This window comes from Seriola aureovittata, chromosome 17 (assembly GCF_021018895.1).
Source record: "Seriola aureovittata isolate HTS-2021-v1 ecotype China chromosome 17, ASM2101889v1, whole genome shotgun sequence".
Classification (NCBI taxonomy): Eukaryota; Metazoa; Chordata; class Actinopteri; order Carangiformes; family Carangidae; genus Seriola; species Seriola aureovittata.
In genome coordinates, this window is record NC_079380.1 from 18,274,058 (window position 1) to 18,300,232 (window position 26,175).

General features: G+C 40.3%; 1 protein-coding gene and 1 long non-coding RNA gene across 2 annotated transcripts in view; one reads left to right on the plus strand and one right to left on the minus strand.

Moving 5' to 3' along the window:
* Nucleotides 1-26,175, plus strand: part of LOC130184486 (uncharacterized) — a 143,813-nt gene that overhangs the window by 23,361 nt on the left and 94,277 nt on the right. The gene's annotated exons all lie outside the window — the stretch shown is intronic.
* Nucleotides 5,412-6,800, minus strand: LOC130184487 (uncharacterized). The gene is made up of 2 exons (XR_008830014.1): nt 6,623-6,800; nt 5,412-6,348 (listed from the first exon to the last, which is right to left on the minus strand). It is a non-coding gene; the product is annotated as an uncharacterized LOC130184487 (long non-coding RNA).

Below are 26,175 nucleotides of genomic sequence, written 5' to 3' on the forward strand. Positions count from 1 at the left end.
TGGCTGCTGCTGGAAACTAGGTCATGTTGAGAGAGAGAGAGAGAGAGAGAGAGAGAGAGAGAGAAATGAGGAGATGGGACGAAAGGGAAGGAAAGTAAAAAGGAAATGGAGAGAGAAAAGCACGGGGCAAAGGGAGAGGAAAAGGGAGGAGAGACAGACAAGAGGAAAGTGCAAGAGGTGAATGAAAGCACTCCAGAGGGGAAGTAGAGGGTGAGAGGAGGGAAGTGGTAGAGGGGGAGAGAGAGAAGATGGCTCCTCCTTTACTGAAGAGGAAAGTTGGAATGATGAAAGTGGCCAGGATGAAGAGGAAACCTAAAGTGAGGGATAAAATGGTGCAGATGGACCATGTCCATCTGTAAACTCTGAGGCTAATGAATCTCTTGTCAAGTCTGTTGTCTCTCCTCACAAAGAGCAATTAACTCTGCTGTTTAAGTGCTGATTGGTTTTAAACGTCTGCATAGCAATGACCTGCAGTGATAATATAACTGACAAAAATTAAGCAAACCTGGTGTTGACTGTGATGGATTACACCACTTTTAATAAAGTGAGCTGGCTGATTTATATCATGTAGATAGAAACCAATGGCTGCCTGAAAATGCAAGAAAAAAAAAACCTGTGATGAGGGTCATTGAAACGTACACACAATTAAGTGACTAAAACTTTTTTTTTCCTAATAGAAATATGACACAAACTCTTCCTCATCCATGATGAAGAGGAGGAGGGTTTGGGAGCAATGGACTAAAAAAAAAGAAAAGGGTGACGCTGCCTGCTGCTTCAAACAACACGTGAGCCCAACTTTGTGTGTCAGTGCCTGTCAGAATTTGAATATGAATCAATCATTCATTGAATACAGTGGGCATGACAGTAAATGAACTTTGGTGAATGGCTGATAGGCAGTTACACAGGACAGGACAGGCAGGACTGATGAATAGGTGCAGAATGAATGTAAATGAAATGCAAATGAACTCTTCTGAGAAGCTTTTTCAGACTGATGATGACTTTGGAAGCGGTAGAGCCCACATTGACAACCATGTCGCTCCACATTTACATCATCGAAAGTATGTTGCAGCATTATTGAGAAAGACAAGAACTTTAAAATTTTTTTTTTGTGTGTGTGGTATAAACAGAGCAGAAAATCAGAATCTAGACATAATAAATGAACCTATATATGTATAAGCTTGGGGGTAACTCCTCTATTCTTTTACTCGTATCTCAGGGCCATAAAACTACTTCCCAAACTAATTTACTATAATTAACAAATATAATTATTAATGTTATTAGCTGTGAACACTACCTTTATCAGTAGGAGCACTACAGTTGCCATTACATTACTATTGCTGTTACTGCTGCTACTATTACTATTATTAATATTACTATCATTGCACTTTCTTGATCTTTTCCTCTGTGCTCTCTCTTGCTCTCTATCTCTCTCTCCATCTCTCCAACCCAACCGGTCGAGGCAGATGGCCGCCTACCCTGAGTCCGGTTCTGCTCGAGGTTTCTGCCCCTTGAAAGGAAGTTTTTCTTTGCCACTGTCGCCTAGTGCTTGCTCTTGGTGGTAAATGTTGGGTCTCTGTAAATAATATTATAAAGAGAAAGTCTAGACCTGCTCTATTTGGAAGGTGTCTTGAAATAACTTATGTTTTACATTGGCGCTATACAAATAAAAATTGACTAAAAATAAATTGACTTAATCCGAATCTTATAAAGACACTGAATGGAGAAATGAATAACAGACATGCGTAATTTTCAGTCCAGTTAAGTACACACTCATATAACTTCATCATGCCAGTGACAAGTCATCATTATATTTCATGTCTTTATTTAGTGCTAACTTCCAGGAATGTGTTCTGTGAAATGCTGAACCGTGTAGTGGAGCTTGTAAACACTTGCTTTGGAGGGTAGGTACTGTGCTAATAAAACAATGGTCCTTAATCAGTGAAACACGCTCCAGTTTAGCTTCAGTTTTAAAAGTTATGAACAGTCTAATAACATGTTGGTGTCTTAATATATCACACCAAGCATTTCACAATAACAATATCTGGTCAGCTACAAATATAACAGGGATGTGTTTGCTGAATGAATTATGGATTTCAGCTTTTAAGCTCAGATTTGACCCCTGAAAGTTGAGGCGTTTTTGCGAGTAGGAGAGATGACGACTCTTTTTGCGTCATTTGGCGAGGACAGTCTATATAAATTTTGTGAAATTATAACCTCACAGATGTCTGCAGCCACAGACTCAAACACATACTCAGTCACTCACAAACATACGCAGACACAAACCTCCAATACACACCCGCAGACTCACACACATTTAAGCAACCCATTACATTGATAGATGGCCAAAGCGGTGAGGATGTCTAAATGCATCCTCAGGCATTATTCAGAGTGGCACTGACTGAAGATCCACACACTTCATCATCACAGCCATTTATATAGACTACTTAAATGACTCCCCGCACAACACACACACACACACACACACACACACACACACACACACACACACACACACACACACACACACACACGCGCACACACGGCCTCCGTCATACACACATGTGAACAACAAGCTTACACTTGAAGGCAAACTCCAGTCTGCAACATAAATGCAAATTTGTACCGTTGACCAATTTCTGTTTAAAATGTCAACCACTGCTACTGTAGCATGTGCATGACCCAGTCGTGGCAGTGGTAGTCACAATGACACTGAGAATCTTCCAGCACCACCTGTTTTACATGGACTTGAGACTAGAACAGTTTTCACTGTGCCACTTTGTGACAGAGATACGATGTCAATAACACACTGACGACTTAGACATTTTAGCCTTATCAGACAGCTATTAAAGAGAGGGAGAGTATCTTACGTTAAAAATACAACAGGGATTTAGTGCATTATTTTAAACAGTAGACTAATGTTTTCATTATTTGAATTGTAAAAGCATTCGTCAGTTTCACTGGTTATCCATGTAGGACATTTTGGACAATTCTGGACACATTACACACCTCTGCACAAATAAATCATATAATGCTAAGTCCAAATCTACATATATAATCTAAGTTTTTCAAAAATCACCCATTTAGGCAGCGCGTAAATGTATTCAAATGCTCAGCTCAGCTTCCTCTCTGACAAATACGCGGCCATTCAGCATACAAAATGATGGGAATCAGGGAGCGTGCGTTACAGGCAGATGTGCACGGAGGTGTGCAGAGATCTGAATTACCTAGCTAATCACTTTCTCTTTGAGCCAATGACTCTTACCATGTCAGATGTCTCTGATGCACATCAACACTCAACTCATCTCTCCTTCCATCTGTTCATCATCTATCCATGGCCATTTTGAGTATTTTATTTAAATAATGTCATGCTTCTCTACCCTGTCTTTCTTTTTCTCGCCTCATAATTTACAGTCACAGGCTTTTAGCTAATGCCTTATTCAGAGCGACTTATAATCAATGCAGCACCAGTCACAACAGTCAGCAGGAACCCAGTGATAGGAAAACAGCTGATAGGATGAGAACAGCCCGGGAGAAAAAGTAGAAGAAAAAATAAATAAATGCTGTTATTTTTTTTGACATTTTCCCACCATTGTCAAGGTGACTACTGGTTGTATGTCCTCTGCCCTTCTTCCTTCTTTCTTTCATCAATCAATCATGCCATCAATCCATTCTCGTATTCATTATTACTCTTCTCAATCAATCATGCATCCTTTACCCATGTTCCCCTTGTCAATCCTCCTCTTCCTCTTCTACTATGTCCCTCTGTCATCCAGTTCTCCTCTTTTTTTAAGTTTGTGAGCAAACTGGCCATTGCATCATCATCATCATCATCATCATCATCATCATCATCATCCCTGACACAAATTCATCAGTCTGCTCTCACTTCTGATAATATAAATTTCCTCTCAGTGCGAAAGACATTTAAAGATAAAAGTGAGAAATAGGGTTGGATAAAGAGGGGAATTAGGGGTAAAAAAGTCTGAGTCTCAGGGAGGAGGAGAGGATGATGGAAAATGGGTTGTGAGGAGGAATGAATATGCATTACAAAGAGGATACTTTGGGTAAAAGGAGGGGGGAAAAAAGCAAGGAAAATGGTGAGTAGAAGGTAGTGGAGAGGAGAGACAGACAGTCGGAGACAGTGCAACGTGCTTACAAGGGAATGGCTGTGTGATAAATAAAGACAGGACGAGGGGGTAGAGGGATTGGGCTAGTAAATAATGATCCAGTCTCGGAGATAGAACGAGAAGAGAATCAGGGTAATTAATGAAGGTAGGACTGAGAGAGAGGAGAGGGAGAGGAAAAATAAAGAGTAGATAAATCACACTAAAGAGAGGAAACAAGGATCCCTCTGAGAGCAGCATCAACAAAGGATAAGGTCCAGTCCAGGCATGATCATTGACTCTACTGTAACACAACAGTATGTTCACACATCTGGATGTGAGATGCCCTCAAAGGTCCCTAAAGCTGAAACTCAGCACTTTACAGTCACAGTTATTGTTTCCTTGCAAATCCAATATGCTGAAGTACAAAAAATGTGTCACTGACATATAATATTTATGGACTGCAGTGAATAGGTATAACTGGTTGACCTTTACAGTGCAGCTCCCTTTGTTACAGCAGTAATTAATGAGGTGTCTTTAAAGGGTCAGTTCACCCAAATTACATTTATGACAAAACATTTACCTCTGGAGGAAAATGACAAAATATCAACAGTTTTTGAAGGGACTATTTCTCCAAGTAAAATAAAAAAAATGAAAACAGTGAGGAGTATTGTGAGCACCACATACAAAATTCCATTTACCTCCATTGTTTTTCTTGTGGATTCAGAAATCCAAGAAACCAATATCTCAAAACTACAGGAGATAAAAACAAAACTTGTACTGTGTTCTGCTCTGTTCTGGTGCCTTTCTTCTCAGTGTCTGTCTCTCCCAAAGTCTCTCTTCTCCCCCGGCTGATTTATGTTTCGCCACTTTGAGAACGGCATCTTTAGGCCTTTAGGAATATGGGTAGTATAATTTTATTCCTGGGCTGTTAAATATGAGTGAAAGAGCTTGTCATGCTGTAATAACTGGCTCAAAGACAGAAAAGGGAATGAAAATACTGCAGACGAGTGGTCTTGTGGAGTAGGGGAGACCGGGGATGGTTGTAACACTTTTTGACTCAGCTCCTATAACTTGCAGAATGTTTAGGGTAGGGTACTCAGATTTTGATACAAAGTACCCTCATTTGTCTACTACAAATAGCAATGTTTTTAACTTCTCCAACTATATCACAGAATTCATTATTTGATGTCAAATGCAAGGAGTGCCATTGTTACAACCTACCCCACTACCAGGGTATGTTGTAACACAACCTGGGGTAAATTGTAACAGCAAGATTGAAGAACTAAAAACTGAGACTTCACCACAAAATATGCATCTATATAAGTTTATTGTGCATGTGCCAACACTAAAGCATCTTCCTGTGCTTCACTAAGAACAAAAATAACTCATCACTGATGGCTAAATGAAGAACAGTGTCAGTGTTAACATTAAAAGAGCTTTTTTAAAGAACATATTCTGATAATACCTATGAATGTTACACATACAAATGGAAACCTTCAGCAGGAGGTCAGAAGTAGCTCATAATCCATGTAAAATTACAGGAAGACGTTTGACAATTAGTAAAACAACAAACATGCACACTGTGTCTGTCTTAAATGATAAAACATGAACTTGAGTGTGTGTATCTGTGTGTGTTATCCATCTAATCAGAGTGATCAGAGTCACAGTGGTGACAGATGTATGTGGGTTTTCCAGGGGTGCAGTTTTCGTGGGCCCAGAACTTGCAATTTACACATCTGATCCACTTTTCTTTGGGTTTGGAATTTCCAAAGGGCTCCATGCACACGGTTCAAAAATCATCTTCATCTGGGGTGTCCTCACCCTTATCCTTGTTCTTCTTGGATCTCTTTTTGGCTTTCTTTCTCTCTGCATTATTTTGTTTGCGTTTCCTCTTTCCAAATATGGCCATTTTCACATTCTTCTTACTACTCTTCTTTTCTTCTTCCTCCAAGGCCTGCTTGTATCTGTATAGATGTCTGACTTTCTCCTTGTCGTACCAGTGATCTTTCTTGGCCCTGCTTTGGGAAATGGTCTTACAGTAGAGGGACTACTGTGCATTGAAGACTTTTTGACTGCTGTGATAGCCCACACTGGGCAGCTTTCTTGAACCTTGTTCACATGGCAGATGGAGTAGTCTTTGGTGACTGACCTCACTGCTTTTCCCTGCCTCACTTCATCTGATGCAACTTTAAGTACATGTGCAGGCACACCCCTATTTGTTTTCCTCACCCACTGTCTTGGCATACTGAAAAAAAGGAGTAGGATAGAGAAAATATGTGAATTGTGATTATGGGGATGGTTGTAACATTTTCTTATATGGTGTTACAACTATCCCCACCCCTGTCAGCCAATGTTTACCTAGCTGTATCAGCATGGTGGTTTGAAATTAGCATGGATGAAATGACTCACATTTTACGTAAGAACCTACTCTCTTACCCGATACAAGTTACCTAATTCAAACTTCAACAGCATCAGTACTAATCAAAATATAGACTTGGTCGCAAAAATTACTTTCTTACCTGAAAATTGATGTTTTGACTGTAAAATCTGCACACTTCCTCTCACAGCCATCCAAATTCACATGCAAGATCAGGGAGGAAGTGGATATACATGAAATTGATCACATGACTCTTATGTTATCCCTTATTGGTGAAAGTGATGCTGTTACAACTATCCCTTTGTTACAACCATCCCCGGTCTCCCCTATTCATGGGCATGAAATGTTACAGTGTGTTTGAAAAGACAGAATGAATACACCGCTTCCGGCTTTACACCCAGGAAAACGGATATTAACATGCTACAGTCTAGTGGCCTTTTGGAAAATTAAGACGCTTGGGGGAAAAAAAAAATGGCTAAAGGAAAAATTAATAGCAGAGCACATTATTTGCTTTGTGATGCAGGAATATCAAACACGTGAATGTAAGACCTGAAAGAGCTGTCCAGTGAAAGCCATGAGCAAAACCTGTCATCTGCTGAGCGTAAGAATGTCCGTTAGCCAATGTTGGATTTTGACGTCGGCCAGATATTAATTTCAAATCGAAATTTGACATCTGTCCGACGTTACAGTTGTTAGAGTCCAACATCTGTATGACGTTACATTGATGTCCGGTGCCTGCTGGGTTGTGACATTTCTTCACCAGTTCGTAAGGATTACCTGAATGCACCATCAAAAAAAGTGGTTGGCGTGCAATCCTACACCTGTTGTTTCTTCCAAATAAAAAATGTTGCATTGTGTGACCCTGTTTGGAGAAAAATTGCAATATTCCTAACCATTTCTGAAAATACCAGAGGGAATTCGCAGTCACAAGTCCTTCCTGCTAGATCAAGCCTCAAATTTCTCCCGCTATAATAACTAGATATATATAAATGTATCGAAACTGTAAAACTCAGAGGTAATATGGGTGGGGGGTGGGGGGTGGGGGGTGATCAAAAGGATTGAGACAAAAGCGGAACCTGCATTAAAACTCAGAAATCGTAAAAGTTACTTACTGCCCAAGTGTGCTGCAGCATATGTAGTGTGTTTATTTTAGGAAGGAGTATATGTACCCTGGAGCTGGGCACTCAAACAACGGCATCATGAGCACATCTGTTTACTTGTATGTATGTATGTGTGTGTGTGTGTGTGTGTGTGTGTGTGTGTGTGTGTGTGTGTGTGTGTGTGTGTTAATCCACATGTACCATGCCTGTAGTGCTGCCCCTCAGTCCCAGCCACACATAATCAACTTCTCACTTTCATTCCTAAATGCTTCCCACACACGTACAACACGACATGCCGCTGGGCGAGTGTTACAGAGAGGAGAGAGAGATGGACAGGAGAAATGGAGAGAAGAAGAAAGAAAAAGGGGATTTTTTTTTTTTTTTCTTCTCCATGGGTGATGATGGTCCAGGAGGGACCACCAGGAAATCGTGGCGTGAAGTACCAGCACCAGGGCAATTTAAAATCTATTTTAGGTCTGATTTAAGTGAACCTCATAGGCTAATATAACTTTATTTAAAGACAGAAATTGATGTTTTATAACATATTTGGTAACTAGCCCTTTATAGAATTAGAATATCCCTATTTTTTTGTCAGGGCTGTTGGTTCCAGCTTAAAAAAAAACCCTCTCAGCCATGTTGGATGTATTAACAACTACTCAATAATTTTTTATTTGCCAGCACTTTTCTTAGATGCTCTTGTGGAAATTTGGAGATTTCGTGATTTGTAAGTCCATGTTTCAGGAATTACATCAATAAAACCGTATATTTAGGTCATACCAGGTACATGATTGTGTTAACATGTTTGTGTTTGATTGTGCATTTGCAGCAAAAACAGAAACAAAAAGAGAGATGGACTGGAGTGTGTGTGTGTGTGTGTGTGTGTGTGTGTGTGTGTGTGTGTGTGTGTGTGTGTGTGTGTGTGTGTGTGTGTGTGTGTGTGTGCGGGGGCACATGCACATGCACATGCACATGCACAATGGCACCGTTGAGGGCTTTTCTTGGCAGACTGACAGAAACACTGATGACAAGTGATTGGATAAACCATGCCTGCAGGAGACACACACACTTGCATGCATACACAGAAGCACACACACACTTTCATGATCCATGCTCTCCAATGCGGCACTGTTTTTCACTGACCCTGATTTTATGTTTTCACTCCAATTGGACGCTGTACTCATCATTCTGGTGATGCTCGTTTTTGATTGGCTCACTGTAAAGGTTGTATGTTCAATGGTCCAGGGTCAGGGTTTGAGATGGAGATTGATGCGTGTTAGGGCCCATACAGGGTGTGTGGCTTCTTTATAACTTTCAGTGACTAGTATGATGTATGGGGTCATGGTTGACCATACACACACACATGCACGTGCACACACGCACACACACACACATACACACACACACACACACACACACACACACACACACACACACACACATACTAAGTGAAAATAAATGAATGTGTTTTTCAGAGGAATTGACTTACTGCAGCTCTCCCAACTCCTTCTATGCAATAGATGTATTGACAGATAGTGATTCAGATATATATATGTGTGTGTGTGTGTGTGTGTGTGTGTGTGTTTGAGTGTGCTTGAATGTATGTATGTTTTCTGAACATACAGTAAGTGCATGCTTCTGTGGAATTTGCACATTATTTTGTGTGTGTGTGTGTGTTTTGGATCAATAGTAGTTCAGGCCAAATGTCAGAGTGGGAGGCGGCAATGATTGAGGCCTTGATCTATATCAGTCAGCGGCTGGTCTATTCTTCATCACTCACACACACACACACACACACATGCAAATGTCATGGACCCATGCACAGACACAATTCAAGAACACACTTATAAGTACACACAGACGTATGCAAGCTCATGCACCCATAAAAACAAAAGTAGTCATTAACAAATCATTAAAGCGTGTGCACGGACACATACAGTGCACCAACAACATGACTCATACCCGCTACATTGTCAGTGATGTAAATAATCATTGACACAACCACACACATCATTTATCAAGCTTAGTGTGCCTGATGACTGACTGCTGTAGGCAATGAAGAGCTCACACATTCTCTCTCTCTCTCTCTCTCTCTCTCTCTCTCTCTCTCACACACACACATACACATATTTGGACTTGGTAATCTTTCAAGTCAAATCCCTTTTATTGACCATGTAAATCATTAGAGCGAGGCCCTAGGGTGCATGTGTGTGAGTAGGTCTGTGCACGTGCCCGCTGTATTAACATGCTCTTACCTGTTTATTCACCACGTCTCCTACTTTGTACTGCATGTGCGTTTTTGTTGCTGTATGGTGGCATGTGCGCATCGCAGTCACATTGCACTTTGACATGAACTTTGTTCAGAACATTCATGTGACGTAAACACACTTCACTGACATCACAGTGACCTTTCAGCTGAAAGTCAGGAGTGTGAGTCTTGCTCAGGCTGCATTTGCTAGGTTGGGGCAAACTGCAGAAGATTTTACGTGATTTTGTCAGTTGTATATTGATGGTTTCTTATCATTGCTGCCCAAATACTGTTAGTGTGAACCTATAAAACCAGGTACAGATAACCAGGTGCCCTTGAATGTAAAATTCTCCTCTGATACATGCTGTGGTTTTGTGTTCAGTTTGGTATGTTTGTCTTATAGTAGGCAATTTCTTCAATTTCTTTTTTTGTATGTACTTCAAAATCTGTTAGCATTAAAACATGGATCAAAATCTTAAAACTCACACAGTTGTATATGGTTCATATGTATTTGGTATTGCCTGTCAGTATGTTGCCAAGCTTTCTGTCCCTCACGTCCCACATTCCCAAAAAGACAGACTCAAGTCCCTTTTACATTGGTTAAAAAACCCGCTAACATCGGGCCTTTGTTGGCAGTGGAAAAAGGTACAACTGGCATTCACTCCTGGGTCAAATTACTCTGCAGTAGTCCCAGGTATTCATGGGCTCCGGCTTGACAGTAATGTAAACACAACACCTGAGTGAACATGCTAATCTTTGACTCTTTTCCATGCTGTGACACACACACTGTAAATAGACATGTCACTTGCCCAGGTGGCTGGTGGTGTAAAAGGAGTCAATTTCCTTCTTTTAGTGGTTTTACTTGCATTTAAAAAAAAAACTGCTCAAGTGCTTATTTTGGTGTAAAAATTGCAGATGGAAGTCCATTTTCAATTTAAGTGAGTTTTATTTATAAAGCTCAGAATCTCACATTTCAATCAGAGGGTTTTTTAATCTGCACCACACACAACACTCTCTGTCCACAGCTCCCGTGTGCCTGTAAATTGCAGGCAAGGGTTTGGTAATCCTGTTCCCCCTCGATCCCCTTTCCACCTCTTATCTCCACGCTCCCCTCTGATCTCTAACCTCCACCCCTTCCTCTCCTTAACCCTCCAACCTCTCCTCTCTTTTTTCCTCAAGTTCTCCGTCCTTTTATCCAGATTCCCCCTCTGGTCTCCCAGCAGCCCCCACATCTACTGCCTTCAATTAACCTTCTCTTTCTTGCAGCTGCATTTTACACTAGCTACATTTTTTACTCCTAAACCTGCTTTTCTTCATAGGAAGCTACCCTGCCGCCACGGGGCATCAGGGACTATCATCACATTTAGAGGAATGCTTACTTTAAAATTAATTACAGCTCTTTTATTTCACCTCCTGCTTTTTGTTCACATTGCAGTACTACTAATGGAAGCTCCAAGCTGAAAAGTAAAGTTATTAGGGTTAGTTTTCTCTTTTATCAGGCACAAAAAGACTAAATTAAAAAAAAGAAAAAAACACACACACACACACAAAATCTCTTGGATTGAACTTTTATGCTCCTGGGAGACCTCTGCAAATTCCAGGAGCTAAATTTTTTAAAGTAAACAAATTATTACATTTGAGAAAGGAGAGTTTCTAAATAGTGTATCCCTTTCAGGAACCTATGTCAGAGGACAGCGTGAGAACAATGTGAGAATTTTTATTTCCTCCTGTGTAGCCTTGTGTCACTGGGGAAGAGTGTGTGACTGCTGTTCTGAAATCAGTTTTTTAACAAGTAATTCAAGTTCGTTGCTCTCTATATATATAGATAGAGATAAATATAGATATATCTTTTACGTAACGCAGACGCATTGAGGATGGATTTGAGATCCGATCACTCAGACCACATTCGCTCAGCCCTTTCTTGCTCTCGCTCTCTCTCTTTCTTACTTTATCTCGGAATCACACACACAAACACACTGACTGTCGGACTGGTTAAAAACTACAACGCATACGTGTTTATTTGCATATAGAGCGAGGAGGTGAGATCCGATCACAAGTGGTCATTGGAGTCGCACGCGGAGACATAATTTAAAGCCAGGTGTGATCTGACGTCCTTAGAGCTGACCACCTGTGATCGGATCAGTGAAGACGCATGTTAATGCAGGCCTGAACCCGGCCTTTGACTCTGAATGTCTTGCCCCCAATAACAGGGGTGGGGGCCCTTTCACATTTCTCTGCCCAGGGGCCCATTGTCTCTTAATCCATCCGTGCAATTTGCTATTTTTAATCCCACTTGAACTTTTAACAATATTAGAGTTTTATATTCTTTTGGTTCTGTGATTTTTGGTGATGTTTTTTCTCCTCTGGTAACTCTGCAGTGCCAATGTTTTCTGATCCTTCAGTGGCCTAATGATGAAAACTGCTCTATTTTCTCATCCAAAACGCACCACACAGAAGTCTTTCCATGCTCCCACATCTCACAGTGGTCAAAAGGAACAGTTGCATTTAAGTTACATTAAGGAAAGGGCATGAAATGAAAAAAGCCACTACGCATCTGAATTATGGAGATTTTTATTCTCTTCTAAGTTAAAATTCCCTGTTTTCCTCACGTACTTCTGCAGCTTTTCTGGTCCTACCACGTTTAGACCCACGATGCACCCATTGAGCCATCCCAGCATCGAGTCAGCTCACCTGGGTGGAAGCATTGCCTTTTCAGCCTCTCTCTCCCTGTGCTGCTGCTTCTTATCAGCGTCCTTCCAGTTGCCTCAGCTGAGCACTCTTTGAGCTCAACTGTCACTCACCTGCACGTGCGTCGTCCACATGGAAGAGCAGCAGAGACCGACAGACACCGGCATGGCTGGAGTTCAGGTGTGTTCATATGCGTGCTTGAGTGTGTTCATGTACATTTTCATGTGTTTCTTTTTAAGCATAGTTTAAGCTACACAAGAGAGGGTTGAAACAGCGTGACTGCCAGAATTACACACGACATTTTCTCATTTTGTCCGCTCCTACGTTCCTCTAATCCTACACGGGTGGTGTATGGCTGTATTCAGTGGAAAATACCAGTTTTCAGGTGGTAGGGAGAAGGATTACTCACCTGCATTTCACTTTCTCTTCTTCCTCTGATCATAATTTAATTGATCCTAAATGGTTTTTAAATGTCCAGAGAGACTGCTGAATATTCTATGAGCCAGAAAACATGAATACAGGGATTATTTTAGGGCATAACTCACAGTGGAATGAATAATATCTTGTTTTTCATTGGTACAATGTTTTGTAAGATTTTGTAGGAAGAAAGATTTTGGATAGACTCAAAGACAGCGACGGAAAACACTGACCCTTGACGATGAATGTAAAGAGAAAACATCTTTAAGTTGCCCTCTAGCATTATAGTCCAAAATTACTGAATTTGTTCATTCGGTAAAATGACAAAAGGACGGAAAAAGAGAGGACTGACATTGTAGTGGTAAATGGGAGAAAAAAGAATAAAAGCAAAATGGTGAGGTGCAAATTCGAAAATTACAGTGAAGATAAAAGAGAGGACACCTCACTATTTGAAATTACAGCCATTTAAATTTGATTAGGGAAGAGAAAAGAGGTAATTTTTAAGACGTATTTTTCTCCATCAAAGGAGGCTATGGCTTAAAAGTTGTGGTAGTAAAGTTTAGCAAAATGGATATAAAGTGTACAGTATGTATATACTGTCGTAGAAAGGGAGAAAATTGAGGGAATTGATAGCGAGGGTGAGATTCAGAAAGGTGTTTGTGATTATTCAATCTGGATGACATCAATAATGAGCTGTTTAATGATTATCTGCTCAATATGCTAATCAATACTGTCTGGGATCTGACCTCTGAGTGTAGCTACACACATAATATGCATGAAAAAAGATCCCTCTCATATATACACGCAATTAATCACTGATGCCTGAACACACGAGGACACACAAACACATTTAGATGTACATGGAAACTGTGTGCATGCTTGATCTTTCAAAGACGAGACACACACTGTACTGTCATGTCTTTGAGGGACAACATGCATGATGTAGCTTACAGCCCATGTGATGTTGTGATATTAAGACTGGACCAATGACTCACTGTAATGTAAAGGAGCTGCTACTGACAGTCCCACTGAGAATCAACACTCCACTCTGCAGCTCGATGCAGAATTTTAACTCGCCGTTTTGTCCCAACAAACCCGAACAACGCCAGCTCGTCTCAAATTTTTGGACAGCAGCTCCCAGCTCGCAAGCCTATAGCCTGCAACTCCACTGAGCACTACCTGCCCAGCGCTGAGTGGCAGAGAGCCAAAGTGAGCAAGTGGCTCGTGAGGAGAGTTGGACATCTTGCCAGACAAAGAGACCCAGATATTTTGCTCAGGAGCTGGCAGGCTGAACTACGCAGGGCTGAACATGAGTGAATATTGGACTTTCATTTAGCAGTGGTTGAGAAAGATGATGTCCATGTTGCCCTGTGTCTCCTGGATGCGAAGGATTCAAGGATTTATTCATTACATGCTCATATTTTTTAGTATGTAGGTGGTCTGACGTGATGAATGGTGAGGGAAGAAGAGTGTTGTAATTGTCCTTGAATGGAAAATCATAACGGCCCAGAGTCCTACCCCTCTGGCGGGACATGTAACATGCTGATAAAAGTTCACCCAATCTTATTAAAGTCATAATAAGGACAGCATCCCGATACTTTGTCCTGTGCCATTACAGAACACCATGCTGCTCCCTCAGTGCTATATGTTGGCACCTGCTGTGGGATGCACATGCTGGAGACGACAGCTTAAGTGCAGTCTCAGGGATGGATGAATGGACAGCATGAGACCGTCAGATGCTCAAAGCCAGACAAGCAGGAAATGGGGGATTACACCGATTGTTGTATTTCATGAGACAGACTCCGCTACCCTCGTACCTGCCAAACCTCTTTGCTCCATCCACATGGAAAACAGAGAAGGACTCCCATGGCAGAACAGCTTGATCCAGCACCTTGTGGGTGACCCATATAACCTTAAACCGAGAATGCCACAATCTTCCATGTCCCATTGGTGTCCAAACCTCAGCCTAAAAAGATCCGTCCAAATATTATTCAGACACAATGAAACTACTTATTGTACTGTCCATAAATAAAATGCATAAATCCAGTAACATCAAACAAATATAGCAGCACGTTCGACCTAAGGGCAGTAAAAGCATACACAGAAAATTTGTGTGGGTATTTTGGCATGTATCATGCACTGCCTTGCATTGCTTTACAAGTCAACATCAAGTCATCAAGTGACTTTTTGTTGTTCAAGTTGTTGAGGAAGGTTAAACAAAAGTATCCAATGACGTGGATTGAAAGGCCAAATGCAGAAGATACTGAAAACCTTTTTAATTCTCATCACTAATGCAAAGGGATCACTAATTTTGTTTCAGTTATAGAGCGAGTTCCCATCCATTTCATGCATATTCTATTTATTCTATATTTACGCATAATGAAGCATTAATAAAAAATGCTACTAAAGTGAAAAAAAATGCAAAATATTGTGAAAGCATTTTAGTTTTTCTGTCCTTTTACTTTGTCCGTCCTTTAAACCCTCACTTCTCTGTCTCTCTCTAATGGAGGTACTTAGCATGTGTGGCGTGTAAGCAGTGCAGCGAAGTGTTGATTCTGTATTCAATTAGCTATGTCTGCCAGGGAATAGGTGAACCACCCCAGCTTCTATCTGTCTATCCGCAAAGCGAAAGAGAGAGAGAGAGAGAGAGAGAGAGAGAGAGAGAGAGAGGCTCGAGGAAAGGTTGTGGGTTAATTAACAAATCAGTGCTGTATAGATTCTTACGTCATCATTTTAAAACTGCCTCTCATTATTTCTCTATCAGCCAAACCCGTGGAGTCTCAGTGGGTATGTTGTTGGCATTAGTGTGTGTGTGTGTGTGTGTGTGTGTAGCCACATTGCCAAGAAGAGGAACAGATAACTTGTCTAAATCACTATTCTCTGTGATTAATTACACTGCAGCCCTGCTCATTCCTTATAACACAAAACCACCTCTGTTTACCTATCCCTCCCTCTCTCCCTCTGCCCCAATATGCCCCTTTCCCCTTCTTTCTTTTTCTGTCTCTCCATCTGTGCCTCTCCCTTTGCTTTTAGCCCTCTTTGCCCCTCCCTATCCATCTCTTACTCTGTCTCTACTTCTTTCTCTCACAGTTTTTTTTTTTATCCTAAGCACACCGATGATTCATTATGGATTTCTGTGCACTTAGTGTTTCACACATTTCACCCTTCTTTGCGTTGGATGTTAAATCACATTTTCAGGAAGGAACCAATTATTCACTGGCTGAGTGAGAATATTTGGAAACACATTGGTCCAACATTAGAGCACAGTGCACTGCGAGTGTGTTTGTGTGTTAGGACCTGGTAGATTTGGAAACCAGCAGGGAGTGCAAGAGGAACCTTCAAGCATAAAGGTCAGTTTACTCATCATGGGGATCACTGTACAGCCTGTGAAAACAGTTGTATGATGTCCGCTGTGGTGTTACCCAAAGCCACAGAGCTCTTGCTAAAATTACCCTGATGATGTCACCAGGGTTATCAGCTAAACTTCTAAAGACCATAACTTTTTAACAGCGAGCCTGTGTTACAAAGTAGCAAAATGGACTTTGAAAGACATGCGCATTCATCTGGCATGGACGGCCGAGTAAAAGAAACTGTCAAGTTAGATTGTATAGGAAGAATAGGATCCGGTGATTTAGAGCTTGAACCATAACAGGGACTGCAAAGTAGTGACTCAACAGACCTTTCTCCTTACATCATTAATGTTAAGTTACGTCAGAGCTTTTCTTTTTCTAAAAGACTTTTTGATATAATGTCATGTCAAGTAGACTACGTTAAATTATCCAGACTGAAACATATACACAAAAATAAAATAAGCACATCAGAAATGTTTATAAAAGCTGAATTTTGATGGTTTATTTGTAGATGTAGAGCACTCCATGGATGCTTCTCTTCCTTGCACATCTCCTCCTTAGTGGTCAATTAAGTCTGTGGAAAACATTCCTTGCCTTTACAATACTGGTAATTTGTGCAGCAAGCTTTGTGTAAATCAGATACTGTGCCCTTTAAAGTTTCTCTCCAGACATGTTTTTAACAATGCAATACTGTACTGTTATTAATATTTAGTTTAACATGGTTTTCTTACATAAAAAGTGGAAAAAAAAAAGAAAAACTGCTGCGAGCTTTGTGCCCTGCACACCACCGCTGCTTGTGCTAGGTTGACAGGTGAGAGAGCAGTGTGTATCAAGATGGTTAGCGGGGGAAACATCTGAGAGACTCAGCCACATGTTTGAACCTCGGTCAGACCCAGACTCAGATGACGAGTCTGTTGTGACCGATTATCGGCGACTAGCAGACGTATCAGAACAGTTAGCGTAGTTAGCATCTTTTATTTGTTCATATTGTTCGCGGTGGCTGACACAGTGTTAGTGGTTGCAAAATGCAAACTGTAGCTCTCTGGACTGGGTTTAAAGACTAAGGGGTCAATAAGAGAACACAGGTTTGGCTCACAATGGGGGACCCCTCATTTACTTGGCCTGCCAAAGGTAGATTGGAGAGTGTGCTTCTTTTAACTTAAACATGGTGTTTCAATATGTGAGTAACATAAAAACCCCAGCTCCAGTTGATAGGTCAGTGACTTAGTAAAGTACAGTACTATCGGCAAGGTCCTGCTGTAGACTCTTAATGTTGCTGAAAGTGTTTACTTTCATGCTGCTAACCATTTTGTAAGTGGATGTTTATTGTAGTCAAATGGAAACAAGGTGCTCATGTGAAACTTAGTCAAAATCCGGATTGTTTGGTGATTTTACAGATAACACAATGAATTTCTTTTCTTTGCCTCTGAACCGTTTAGTTTTGAAGTAAATTTGCTTCGTGGGGGAAAAAAAGAAATCTGCACACACAGACCCTCCCCTTATTCGTCCTCCTCTTTTAGCCTCTAAATATTAGAAGTCCAATATATATTCTGTGCTGTCAGCTTTACATTATTTATGCTTCTTTACCAGGTGTTTTAGGAGATAACCGGACCTTGTGTTGTATCTCATGGTCACATACCCACCTAACCTTCTCTCTTCCATCCCCCCATTACTCTCTTCATACCGTACGAAGTCTCTTCTGTTAATCTGCTCGGCTACAGATACAGACACTTCTGCCTGCTTCACGTTTTCGCTCCGTCTTTTCATTATTCTTTATCTTCGCATATTTTCCACCTGGAAATTTGCATGGTCATGACGCACCTCACTTTCACAAACAGTGCAAGGTTCCTCCTGGTTGCTCAAATGGACGTTAATGCCAAACATCCCGCTCACTCTGCAGCATCACCTTGTGAGTCAATCATTTCATTCCAAAGTTCATTTGATGTTTTAGTAGAGCACTCGCTTAATGTTTTGCTTTAACTGCACATCTTTGTTACTCCAGCCTGCAGACTGCATTTTCAGTACCATATAAATTGCCTTTTTGTTCACCTGTGCTGCATCTATTTCTTTTAGAGTAAACATACTGAAATATGTTTCTTTTTTTGCTCTAAATATAATAATCAACTTTGGAAAACTTTGACAAAAGTCAGTATCTGGATGCTTTTTCTCTGTGTTTTCTAAATGTCTATTATATTGTGATGTGACCAAATTTGTGCATCATTCACAATACAAACATTATAGTTTAGTGTATATGTTAATGTAAGTTTTAAGTGTTTTAGTGACACAGGAAGTATTTAAAACTGTCATTGTTAGGTTTCCCAAAATTGCTTAAAGGAAGCAAATATATTCTCTTTTAATAAAATTTATTTTAAAATATAATGTAAATTACAGTGAAACATAAAAAAAACAAAAAAAAACATTAATTAACTTTTTGATCTTGGCTTCTCTTAGCTACTCTATTCTTTGATATTCATGTATTATCTTTCTCTATGCAAACTCCTGCTCCTGTAAAAATATGTGAATGAATTAATGAAAGCATTAATGTTCTTAAGCTCAAAGCCACCTCACAGACACCTCTGTATTCTCCCTCTGCCCTTATATCTCTCTCTTCTCTCCCCTCTCTCTCTATGCGTCTCACCCCTAACCAGGTGCTTTGGGAGATAACTAACCTCGTATGGTCTGCTTTTATGTCACGGCCAAACTCATTTTTGCCTTCACCTTCTCCTCTCCCTTGCTTTACGTTTTTCCACTCCTCTTCACCTCTCTCGTTCCCCTCCTTCCCTCCCTCCCTACCACCAGGCCTCTCTGACTCCTACTCTTCTCCTTTCTCTCCATCATTCATTCCTTACCCCTCCATTTTCCCTTTTCCTCTTCCCCATCGTTCCTTTCCTTCCCCGCTTGGCTGTCTCCTGTGTTTTAACAGTAATGGTGGTGTGTGTTTCATCTGGCAAAGCTCATCTTTTGTAGTGGTGGCCTGCTTTCCATATCAAAGGCTGTGATGGCATGATAAGGCTGCTTAGATTAAGCAAGGGATCTCTCAGAGAACAAAAGAAAGCGCGCGTGTGTGTGTGTATGCAAGCATGCATTAAAGTTGATTTAAAAAACGTGAGCAGCTTGTTGAAAGAAGTCCTCTTGTCTGCATATATGTACTCTACATGTACTCTATTCTGTGTGTCAGCTTTAAAGACGCTGTCAAGCTTTCTTTCAGAATGGACAAGAAAAGGTTTAAAAACTCTGTGAAAGATTGAGAGGAGCTTTGCAGACAGCCTGTACCACAGAGAAACAAGTGATGGGAACTGCAGGATAAACCTGTAGCAAGAGAAATAAACAAACAAACTAAACAAAACTACAAGTGAACAGCCCATAAAAATGATCAAGGAGCTATCATTAACATTGCCATGAGCATTAGCCTAATGAAGCACCTTGCTCATGCTAATGTTATGGCCTTGATTATCTTTATTCTTGTGCACTGAGTGTGCAGCCAATTGCCATTATTTAGTTATTTCATTATTTTTATTTTTATTTTAGCAAGTACTCTTTTTGTTTACATAGTGCTTCATGACCTTCATCAGTAGATGTTGAAACAGCATGCCTGTGGGCCAAATCACAGCCTCTATATGTACTGTGTATGTGAATGAGTGTGTGTCTTCAGTGAGACAGAACAGAGAGCAAAGGATGAATCTGTATGTGAGGACTGTTGAAGAGTACAATCATTCCTATAGTGGCAACCTTAACTCTTTCTAGCATGTTCAGCCTTAACCTTAGCAAAGAATTATAAAGAAAAGGTCAAAATAATAATTTACAATCACAGTATGAAAAGTTATTTTTTGTTTGCCACACCTTAGACTGTATTAGCCAATGATAGCACTTTGTTAAGGTTAGGGTCTGAAGTCATTGTCAACATTTTCTCTATTAAACCTGTCCAAGATCTTTCACTCACCTTAACCAAACATAGCCATAAAGATTTAATGATGCTGTTTTCACTACAAGTAGATATTGTACTGCAGGATCCGATATTTTGACAGAAAACAAATACTTAGTTTATGGACATCTTACTGAGATGTTAAGTATCAACACATTTGCGATTTGCGACCACCTCGTTATGTTTCAATTATGTTTCCAACAAAATGTATTTGCAGTTGCACTTTAGTGGTATACAAACATTTCCAAGAGACAGGGATGCCATGTTCATATCATGTGACCAGAGAAATATGTGAGCTGATGTCAGATGTCATGAACTTGCAAAATGAATACATACTTGTGTCTTTGCAAGACATTTAAAATACAGCTGAAATTAAATCTTATCTTATCTTAGAAAAGTGAGATATCACAAAGACTTCTGTGGATTGACATGAAATTTGTTACAAACATTCAATATTTCCATTCCCTGACTTTTCCTCTAGCAGCACCAGCAGGTTCTCATTTCTGGTTCAGCGTGACATGTCTCCATAACTTAAAATCTGGCGTTGGACACCAGTACTATTCATTTCACATTTCACATTTGCTAACCCAACAGTGAACATCATTAAATCTCACAAGTGGCTTAATGTACGGACTTATCGGATTGCATCAAAAAGGTTAATAGGCCTAATGCACACATATAACATTTTCATGCTTATCCCATGATAAAGCTTTCTGACTTTAGGTTACCAAAACCCTTTATGCTGAGACTATCATCTGGCCAATCCTACAGTTATTTCACTGCAGCCGCTGAGGATCAAAAACAAGCTTCAAGTTTTATCCATTTTACAATTTGTTTCCCTTGTAACCTCTCAGAGTTTTATTACAGTGTTTTAGGTCAGTACCATTGAGTGCAAGACAGCAAAGCAATAACCTCTCATCACCTGAAGTGTTGCCAAAGCCAAGAAAAGCAACACTCACAATTCCTCAAAAAAGTGAGAAAAAAATGTTCGTACTTTGGAACATTTTCAGCCACTTTGTATTCTTGCGAGGACATTTGTCCAAGGAGTGACAAACATCAACACATCATCACACACACACACACAAACACACACAAACACACTGTTGAGTTGCAAGGCAATATTATGATGTTTACTGTGTATCTACAGTATGTCATCGTGTGTGTGTGTTTGTGTGTGTGTGTATTTCTACTTCTGGTTCTACTTGTCTGTCTCTCTGTTTGTCATAGGTGGGGGAAACAGAAATACAAATCCCTTGAGCTCAGTTGTTGAATGTTTGTCGTGAGTCTCGGACAGAAAGTGTGTATGTATGTGTGTGTGTGTGTGTTTTTGCATGTGTGTTTTGTTACTTGTTTGGGGCCTTTTCCACTATAAACACTGACCTTGTCGGGAACAGTAATCCTGGGGACCAAAGCGTAATGTCATTTCTGAGGCCTGGTTGGGGTTAGGGTTAGATTGTCCACAGTGAATGGAAGTCTGTGCATTGTCCTGACAAAAATACCTGTGCAAACTTGTATGTGTGTGTGTGTGTGTGTGTGTGTGTGTGTGTGTGTGTGTGTGTGTGTGTGTGTGTGTGTAAGAGAGAGAGAAAGAGATCGAGAGATAAAGAATTTCATCTACTTGTCACTGTTCCACAGAGAGAGAATCAATCTTGCGAGAAGACCGAGATGAAAATTGAAATGGTGGCATAGCCCTCTCCTTTTTCTCAATTATCCAACCACATCTCACACACTCATCAGACAGATCTGAGAGAAAAAAAACTGCTAGTAATTTCTGCTTACAGAACTTAATTAGATCGCACACATTCCCACATCTGAGGGTTTTATTCATGTCCACATGGCTTAAAACTAAGGAGGTGCAGATGCCTTTATGTCCAATCAGCTGTATAACGTGTACCCCTATGACACACCTAGAAGTAATGAAAACAGTGAAAAGACGGAACAGGTAGCTTCTATATGCTATGACGCAGACTGATGCTTATGTACAGTATGTTCAAGATGTGTGTGTTTCTCATTTGTTAGTTCTTTCTTATGATGTTTAGACGGTCTCTCTGGTATCCAGACAGTCTTGCATCCTCATTGGCCAGACCTCTGCAAACAGCAGACGAATCACAAAGCTTTCAGACACTTCCATGTTCCTCTTTCATTGCGTCTTCTTTTTTTTTTTTTTTTTCGCCTGCTTGTTGTCGCCCTTGTTCCCTTTCAAATGCTATCTTAGCTCCCTTTTTATGCCAAGCCTGCTGAGACCTTGGTAAGGAAGCACACACACTGAACACACACACATACACATTCAGAAACACAATCTGAGTCATCCTCTGCTGCCACAATACCAACCGCATCATCCATATTTTATTCCTTTAAAACAAATTCAATGTAAAGCACAGACATGCTTTTTTCAACCACTCAAAGGTCAGACATGTCTAAAACAAAAAAAGATGACCTTTGTCTAAAATGTCTTTGTGCTTTGTGTGTGTGTGTGCGTGCGTGCGTGCGTGTGTGTGTGTGTGTATGTGTGTGCGTGCGTGTGTGTGTGTGTGTATGTGTGTGTGTGTGCGTGTGTGTGAATGAAGCTGTGTTTCTGGTGGCCTGTCTCTCTGTGTGAAACTGATGGTGTTACTATGTGTGTGCATGTGTATTGTATGTTCTATACAGTCTAATTATGCCTTTATGTGCTTTTGGCAACACCTCACAGCATACACACACACACACACACACACACACACATACACACACACACATACACACACACACACACACACACTAAGTCCCCCTTCAGAAGGCAGAGTGGCACTGAGAGGAGTCCTTGCTAAATAATCCACACCCACTAAGATCCTTTACCTGTACCAGCAGCAATGATCAGTGCAATTACTGGGCCACTCAAGGGACAGCTAGAACGGAGATAGGAAAGTGGAATGCGTTGGATAAAAAAGGAAGTACATGGAGAGTCAGAGAGGACTGGCCAGAGGTCAGCACCGGCCTGAAATCTCTGCCTCAGCCTGTCCTGCTACTGCAATGTTCAAAGCCTGATATGGTTTATTCCTTTGTGCCTCTTTTGTTGATCAAGACTATTAAAAACACATCAGTGAGCCACAGAGTTGCACTGGGAGACATCTCACAATCCCACTCACACTGTCCCACTGGTGTGAATGCTCACTAGTGAGCCAAATGTGTGTTTGTCAGCAGATGTAAATAGTCCTCAACAAATACAACATTTACTCCTGTGTGAACAACATTTGCTAAAACCTACAGTGCACAGCTGGTTTAGGAATTACTGAGCCTTTTTTTTAAAATTAAACTGGATATTCATGACCTATTTTACAGATTCATCTTCAGTGAGCAGGGCTTGATGCTGAGCCACACACATTACTGGGAAGTAAAAAAGAATTTAGAGAAGTTAGTTTTGGTCTTTTCATGGGATTTGTTGGAAATTAAGCAATTATATAATATAATCAGTCTATGATGCCGAAACTGAGCTAGAACTCATCTTGTACAAGTTGTTTGGATTCAAGCTATGTTTTACTTGATTCCTGTTATTTCTGAGTAGGAGAACAGTATGTGTTTTATGCATCTTTGGAAACACACACGTGGATCATGTACGCAAGAAGGTCAGCATAGGTGAAGAGTGACAATGCACACGCAAATCAAACTACTAATACTGTAGCTATCTGTGCAGATATTAGGGCAGAAGAAGTAGCAACAGTATCATATTTTGCCTTTTTATATAAAGTTTTAATTGCAGTATGTGCAGTCCCACTTGTACTTTAGCTTATATGGACTCGCTTGTTTATTATTCGTCAATTTATTTGTCTGTATTGTCGTATTATCCCTATTATGCAGTATTATTGTTTGTTTTCTTTGGATTTCTAAACTTGCTACTTCAGAGGTAAAGCATTTTGATTAATACAGCAAAGAATGACAATAAAAATAAATTTAGAAATTTCATCTCATTTGTTTAAAAGTTCAAGTCATATCTTACCAATGCTGGTAAACTAAAGCACATTTCAGTGCTGTCTTTTAACAGCTGACATGAAATGAAGTTATTGATAATGTAGATTTTTCATGGCTTACATTTTCTGCACAGGAAATGGTGTTTGTGCCAGGACCGCCCACACAATTTGATTGACAAATGATCTGTGGGAAACACAGCACAAAAACACAACACAAGACCTGATGGGGCTGCTGAAATATGGAGCATTGAATACATTAACATTTAAACTGAAACATTGAGAGAAACGACGATAAGACATCAGCAGAAAAAAGAGAGTTAGAAACACATTTCAAGTCATTTATATTCTGGTATTATAATTTTACTTGTGACAAAATTGTCGCAGAATAATACCTTCTACTAGATTTCGTAGTAAATGGATCTTTGAACAAATATGTGTGTCTTTGTGTGTGTGTGCGACAGACGGAAAAAGAGAGAGGCAGTGATAAAGCAAGTGTGTTCGAACCTGACAGTTTGATTTCTAATGGCTTAATTATTGTTCGAGCTTTGTTATTGCCTTCTCTGAAAAACAGTAAACTGATAAGCTCCATAATCATTACCCCTATTGGTAGAGTACGTGTATGTGTGTGTTTGTGAGGGTGTGTGAAGGCATGTGTGCGCATCATTATGTTTGATATCTCTGTTTTGTCTCACAGTGATAAAAACCAACAATTTCCCACACCGACATCTCCTAACCGCGTTCGCCTCGGTGCCTTTTACTTTCTCCTCAATTGTTTCCAATTATCTTTCTTCTTCACTTGCACAGATTAAAAAGACTTTAACACCATAGAGCAGACTGATTGGAGCCTCGCTGGCGGACAAGGCAAGCTCAGAGTCTGATTAAGCATTGAGAGAGTAGAGCAAAAGGCTTAGAGGAATGATGCAGCGTTGCGCAGCCTTGACAGAGGGGTAACATCACAAGAAGAAAGAAAAAAAGAAAGCGGGGAGTGTTGGGATTAAAATACTGTAGGTTTTAGAGATGAGAGGAGCCTCTTTTTGTTATTGGATGGAGAATGATAAACTTGTACAGTTCACCAGCTATTGTATTGAGGTACATCCGCATGATTTTCTTTCTGAAAAGGAATGTTCAGCTTCACAATATAAGTTGCACATAGTTACAGACACTAAAATAGCCATAAATAGATAAACAAATTTCTATTGCTCCAAACCAACTACGCTACAGGTGCACTGTTAAAAAGTTAAGTTCAGGGAATGTTAAAATAGGTTAAACTGCAACTTCAAGTAACTTTACTGACTGCAGACACCAATGTGGTTGAGTGTGAGTGAAAATAGTCACATGGCAAATATTTGGCTGTTTACACCTGTATAGAATGTCCAATGGCACTTTGCATTTTTGCACCATTAAAATACAGTGTACGGGGCGGCACAGATTGTCGTCATTTACACTAGGTGTTGCTCTAAATGTCTGCCACCATCAGGTGCTTATTAAACCCCGTGGCAAAGAGGCTTTAAGAAGTCAGGTGAGATAGTATAAAGACAAAATGCACATAGGCAGGAGGTCATGGTTGGATGAGTGGGTCCAGCACATGGAGATGGGAGTTTTCATTGGCTAATCTTCCGGGTAGAAATAGCACTGTTGGCTACAGAACCCTGGGTGCTTGTCTCTGCCATTCTGTAAGGGTGCAAATAACATTCCTGTCATCGGACATATGGGTGCAAATAGTATCAGCCTAATTTGAATCAGTTTTTCTCAGTTGTAATGACTTAGAGCAGTCTAGACTTTCTACCAGTCAAAACCCCCAGAAATGACGCGAATGGGATTATGACATTGGTGATTGATTGCCTTCCACTGTACATCTGTATCCAGAGAAAATATCAGCTCTCTTGTAAACTCTAGTAACATGGTCATTTTTAATTTTGTAGGATTACCCGATTTTGTCCTTTGGACACCATCAGTTATTTACTGTACAGAGTTTGTGGTAAAGAATCAACAGGATCTAAATATAGAGCTTTACTCAGTGGCACATCAG